Raw genomic sequence first — 7,099 nt, 5'->3', positions numbered from 1 at the left:
ACATGACAAGAAAACCGTGTAAAACATTCACAGCAGATAAATGGTGGCGCCCACTTGTCTAACAGAACCCAAAGGATGGTCACATTCTTTTAATCCCCAGAGATATACTTGAACTTTTGTCTATCCTTCTTAACAAAATATACTGAGACATTTGGTCTAATCATACTATGAGAATATACTGCATAGGGGGTCATATTCTTCAACCTAAAAATATAAGGAAACTAAGTTACATATTTTGCACACATCCTAGACTAAGGAATACATTTATGTTCTACAGCTGTTTAACATAATTCATCTACCTTGACTATGGGTATAAGATAACCAAATTAAAATACTAATTTCACAATCCCCCTTTGATCTCTCCTTTTTTGGAGAGATCACTTACAACAAGCATTCTAAGGTTGCAATATCCACATCGACCTGGTTCTTATGGTCCTCCTTCAACAGAGGCATCATGACCCCGGGGCCCTCCGGTCCCGAGGCTATGGCCTTGTCAATAAGACGAACTACCAGCGCCCTGAGACAAGGTATGAAACAGCATCCACATGTTGTAAGAACTGCAGTAAAAACAGACAGTGAAACCATAATTGACATGACAAAACCTTTCCATTGCCCAAAAACAGAAGTCATCCACTCCTCCAACCGGTTTTCAATACCTTAGTGTTCATGCATATTATGGGCCAGAGTTCGCAGCCCCTCCAGAGTTGGTTATCGAGCCGTCTGGAACAGTATTATTAGGAATGAAGGTGCAACACATTTGTCTGAACATAGCACACACGTCCCCCTTTCCCGCCAGGACCATGTCAAGCGCCATCCTGTTTTGTACTGCCATCAGAGAGGTTGGACCTAATTGCTCTGCTAACCCTTCAACTGCATCACGCGTCAAATTGGCCAGCCGGAGAACGTGATAATGCACATAATTAATTCTATTGACATTCTTGTTGGGGGTGACAGGTTTAAGTTGGGTCACCTCGAATGGTCCCGTCCACCTCGGTTCGTCCCACTTCCGCTCATGCACCTTCAGCCACACCCACTTCGCCTCCGGCGTGGTCACCTCCTTTCCGGTCGGATCTCCCACCTGCGTAGTGAAACTAGAGACAAGAGCCTTTAGTACCTTAAACTGTTTCACATGTTCAGATATATTTGTTTCCTCTCTTAACTCTCTTACACCCGCTGCAGGGCCTGGAAATTGTCTCCCTGTCAGTAGTTCATATGGGGTAAACCCCGGTGCTCTGATTAACTGAGCACCTCACACTCATGAGTGCTATAGGGAGAGCATCAACCCAATTCATGTTTGTCTGTGCACAGATAAATTCATCCACCCTTTTTTCCTGTCTAGGTGGAGGTTAACTTTAAGTCGTGGTCAAGTCTTGTCAGCATTTATCAGTCAGGCAGTTTGTTTTTATTTCCATTCATTCATTCATTCATCCATTCTTTCTTTCTTGGCTGATAGTGGAAACCATCGCCGCATTTGATTTCTACCCTCAGCAAAAATGACGTCATTTCAAAAAGAAAAACAAGAACTTTAGGTCGGATTACCTCGCTGAATCCTTTTAGGCAGGGACTCTCATTTTCTAATTGTCCCCAATAAGTGGCTTTCTCCTGAGCCCAACTTAATGTGGAGAAAAATACTTTGCGACTGTTTTCAGTAAGAATGTTTTATAGCGCTTTAAAGTTCAATCTCTCAGGCCTGGATTAAAGAGCTGATTTGTTAAATCAGGAACTCACAAAATACCAAAATATCACCACCGGTGGATCACTCCTCTCAGATGTTCTTATTTCAGTGCACTGTAACAAAAGCAAAAACAAACGTAACCAATAAAATACTCATATAATAACAAATACTGGGGCCCATTAGAAACCTGTCCAAGCATAAAACCACCTTTCTCTCTTTTAGAGAAAGAAAACAATCCAAACCTCACTGATAAAATCAACCTAGTGTTAAGCAAAACCCAAAATCAACCAAAACTTCACCAGAAAGTGATATGTTACGAGGCAGGGTGCACCCCGAACAGGTCACCAGTCTATCACCTAGAAACAAACAATCATTTACACTTACATTCACGGATAATTTAGAATCATCAATTAACCTAGCTCTAACAGCTGCATGACTTTTCACTGTGGCAGGAAACCAGAATACCCAGAGAGAAACCACTGCAAACTAGCCAGACTGTGGACTTGCACCCAGGACCTTCTTACTGTGGAGCAACAGCACTCACCACCATGCCAACAATGTAGGAAATACAGGGAAGCTATAATTTCCTGTTGAATTTTGTACAGATCTTTAAATCCTGAGACAATTATGTTAAATACACGTGGGATACTTGCGTAAATCCAAGGGCTGGCCCCCTTTTCTCTTTTTTTAATTTTTTTTTTTTCAGTGTGTTCCTTCTTCAATTAAATCTCAATCACAAAAATGTGGCGCTCCGAAATAAGGCTCACACCGTTAATTCATCATTTTCACTCTGTACCACTGCTCCTTATCAGGCTGTGTGAAGCACAGTAAACAATTCAGTCGAGGCCTTGAGCCATAAACAGACATCACTCACAGACATTGTTTTCATAACCAAACTGCTTTAGACCCTGTCCTCTAAATCTACACAAATGCCCTCTGGGTGACATGAAATGCATTTAACCAATAAACAATCAATGGCTTCTTGTTGTTGTAACAAATTCTGTATTTGGACGTTTGTGTGCAGCATTTTGCGTATCAGCATAGAATTTGTTAGTAAAGCATTCTTCATTGCATCAGCGTATGTGTATCACTCTTCACTGCACAAACATGTGTATGTGTGTGTGTGTGTGTGTGGATCACTTCTCAGTGTATTGAATCAGCATTTCGATTTGTGTGCGTGTGTGTGTGTCATTTCTCACTCAATCAACGAGTGCATATGTGTTAATGTGTGTGTTTCTCTTAATTCTGAGTCAGTGTATGTAGATGTGTGTGTTTGTGCGTGTGTTTGTGTTCATCACTTTCCTGTTCTGGTGTTCTGGGTAAACCAGGGCCTGAAGCGCGCTCTGGGGTCCTGCCCTCCCCCTTTCCAGTCCGTTTGCATCCCTTGGTGCTGCTGCCCAAAGTTCTGTCCATACTGGTTCTGGCCCCAATTGAGGCAGTCCTTTTCTCCAGTGTCCTGCATCTTCTCCTTGTCCAGCTCCTCCTGAGCCATGCTCAGTTTCTGCTCTGATGTCTCGAGTTCTCACTGAGGACAGAAACCTCAGAGTCTTTTCCGTACACGTCAGATTGAAGTTTATTGATGTTTTCCTTGCTTTGCTCCACGGCCTTCTGCAGCTCTGCTGTTCGGCTCTTCTCAGAGGTCAGCTCCTGACCGAGCCCCGACACCTGTGCCTTCAGCTTATGTTCTTCTGCTGCTTTTATCCAATCTGAGGTGCCTCCTGACCTCATTTACTCCTCCTGTCTCTGGCACGCCCTTTTTGCTGCCCGATCATCCGTGTTGGTCCGTCACTGTCCTGCACAGTTTTAATGCAGAGTTGTTAAGGTCAGCATTCTTTTGCTCGGCCTCACTTTTCATCCGGGCTTAATAGGCGTCTCGTCACAGCTCTGTCAGCTGAAGCCGTCTGGAAATCTCCCCGTGTAGTGAAACGGGCCTTGGATTTAACGTTCTCCGTCTCCGCTGCATGAGATCTTTTTCCTGCAGCACTGTTGACATTTTCAGGTTGTTGTTGTGGGTCCAGCTGCTCTAGCATTTGGTCAGGGTCACATCAAAGATGGTAGAGGGGAGAGCAGGAGTCCAGGTCAGCCTCGGCTTTCAGGGCCGACAAAGCAGCCTGTAATCAAGCATAAAGAGAAAAAACAAAAACAAAACAAAAACAGACGAACAGGAAAATGATGTTGTTTGAAAATGATGTTGTTTTGGCTATGTTATTCAGAGAGGGGCCAGGCCCTGTGTCAGCCTTCTCCCCCCCTTTTTTTGTTTTTTCTCACTATATAATCAACTCCTAACCCACCAAGTTGACAGGACAACACAGGTACACGTTAAAATTCTTAAGATCATGTTTAATAATTCAAAAAAGGAATTTTATTTCATTCAGTAATCACTTATATTAAGAAAACATGTCACAATTTGACTCTTTTAACCACTAAATTTATTATTTCATCACTGGTTTGTCATACCAGTGTCTGTCTTTTTGAAGTTAAGTTATTGTCCTGCAACCCAGAGAGTTTATTTGTTAGTAGTGGATAAACTTTATCATTTAACATCAGGTGTATGTTAAGTTTCGCTGCTTTAACCTTGCTGGAAAATCTTCACGTGTTCATGAATGTAAGCTGTTTTTTCATTGCGTGTGTGTGTGTTTGTAGGTGGGTTATTTTAACTTTTTCTCCAACAAGGCATTTCTCTAATTGTGTGTGTTTTTAATTTTGTTTCCCAAATTTTGATTTCCCACCTTAAATAACAGCATTCCATGTCTTCAGCCAGGAATTAGAGCTTGCTTGTGAGATTCAGGGACACATGGTGCCAAAAACAATTCAGTGAAAAACTTGCCTGAACATTTCCAGTGATGGTAACCGATAACTGGAGGAGAATATGTCCTTTAAGCTTCTTTTTCGGGTGGGGACAAAGTGAGAGGTCAAACTGTAAAATTTTGAGCCAGAGCTTGGCCTGTCTGTCGTCCCAATTTTGTTAGTCTATCCTTTTGCTGCTGTACTCAGGTCTCCTGGTTGAGAGAAATCCACCTGTATTAAGAGACTAAAACATTCATTTACTATTTTTCTTAAAACATCCATTTGGTTCATCTGCCTAGATTTTACTCTCTCTCTCTCTTGGTGCATCGTTCACACAGTCAGGCAGTTGCCTTTTATGGGCATGCAGATTTCCGGTCACCGACACTCACCCCCAGCAGCTGCAACGCCGTCTCTCCTATATCAAAACCCAGCCAAACATCAAACATTCACCGTAGTCATTCAAAAACTGTATTTATAATATTATACTCAACAAAATCAGGCATTTATCATTGTTTGCAAATCATACTTATAAAACTCAATAACACGCTAAACAGGAAGTCCTCTGTGGGCTTCACAGTAGCCACCTCATTTGCATGTTCACACACCGTCTAAACTAGCTCGCAGCGCGCTGTCGTCACACACAGCCTCGTTTCACACTCAACTCTCTATTATATTACAAAGACATCTTATATTTACAATCACTCCTTCTTTATCACACAACTCCTTACTCTCCTTTGCCACAGCTGCAACCTCTAATTTTTCTCTGGCGCACTCCCAGGTCGCATGACCTGCAACGCCCTCAGCAACTCCTCTCTCTGCTTCTCAAAAGTTTTCCACTCACCCTGCACACCCCCTTTTTCTATGTTAGACTTAGAACCCAACATTTTTACCCCACTACACACCTTTAAATGTCACTATTAGTTTGATCAATTTATTTATCATTACTTTGACGCTAATCCACTTTTAATTCGCTTTATTTACTTTAGTTCATTTTCTCCTATTTGATCACTTTGATTTCTTGACTATTATTATTTCACAGAAAATCAACTAATCTACTTTGTCTCCCTATTTGTCATCAAGGAATTCACACACACTCACAGGCTGGTCACTCGCCCCCACCTTTTCTTTCTCTCTCACACACACGCACATTTTACTCCTCGTTCGTTCCACCTGTGAACACGCCCCTCGAGGCTGGCTCACACACACTTCATACTTCTCGCAGTCCCATACAAACTTTCTGCGAGACACTTCTTCTGATTCAGGACAACGCCCTAATCAAAACAAAGAGCGGGTGCCGTCCGCTCTTATACACCTCAACCTAACTAGGACAATTAGGCTCACGATCTTCAGATCGCGCCACATTTGCCTCACGATTTATTCAAACTGCGCCACGGACTGGATACCGCAGTTTCTCTTCCCCATAAAAATAAAACCAAATTAAACCCCCAATTGACTTCACAATTTGCAACAATTCCCGACACGGCCTTTTGCCGCAATTTCTGCACAACACAAACTGAAAAAGTATTTAAAATAAGTTCCTGAAATCTGTATTTCAGCAGCTGCCTCTGACTCCACACTTGATTTTGAACGTGCACATCCAAACAGGTGTGCTGCAGCATTTTCTGTAAATGAAATGACTTCGCCATAGAAGTCTGGGCAGTGTGAGGCGTCACCGTCACTAACAGAATTAGTCATGTTGTGGAGGTATGTAATAAGGACAGGAGAGGTCTCAGTGTCTCACTGCAACTTTATTAACTGACTCTCAGAACTTCACATACAGTAAGCGCCAAAATCTCCACCCCAGCACTTCCCTTCAATTTGGGTGTGAGTGGAGCCACCTGGTGGTCCGCCACAATGTCATCATTCTTTCAGAATATAATAGTAACTGAGCAGGGGCGGTTCTACAGGGGTGGAGTGGAGCCACCCTAAAATAATATCTTGTCACCCTGTTTTGCATATGACAAAGTTATTTATTAAAATAAGAAAGCATTAATACTTTGAGCTTAGCTACAGTTAACATTGAATATAAATTATAAAGAAAATAAAATTATAAAACTAATTAAATTAAAAGAAAAATATAAATAAATAATAAATATAAAATAAAACTAAAACGTCAGATCAAGTACAAACATGTCGAACATTTATGCTGGTAAAAGTGTTTGTGCTGATTTTGTTTTAAAGATATTAATAAAAGTTTAAAGGTCAACCATTAGTGTTAGTGATAACTGTTTTACATCAGTTTGTTTGATTGGGGGGTGGGGGGGAGTTTTACACCTGTGGTCCTCTGTCTTGTGGAAAAACTGTTTTTTACACCGGCACAAATAATTTTAGAAATAAATGATTCTTTTGGAACTTTTAGCACTCTTATATTCTTAACAAATAATTCTAAAAGATTCTTCACACAAGAGAACGTCCTCGTTTTTTGTAGATTGATTACATTTAGATTACTTTTGCTTTGTTCACAGGTTAGGGTTCAGTATTTAATTTTTTCTACAGTATTTATTGTAGTGTAATCCTTAAGCTATGATAGTTGCATACAGCATTTGTGTTTTGTAATTTTTTAAAATAAAGATTTATTTTTTAAAAGATACATAAGTCCACTCTAGAAACTGCAACTGTGTATCTCTGTGCATTACT

The sequence above is a fragment of the Neolamprologus multifasciatus genome, chromosome 3, assembly GCF_963576455.1.
Source record: "Neolamprologus multifasciatus chromosome 3, fNeoMul1.2, whole genome shotgun sequence".
NCBI classification, from domain to species: Eukaryota; Metazoa; Chordata; class Actinopteri; order Cichliformes; family Cichlidae; genus Neolamprologus; species Neolamprologus multifasciatus.
This window is presented reverse-complemented; position numbering follows the sequence as displayed.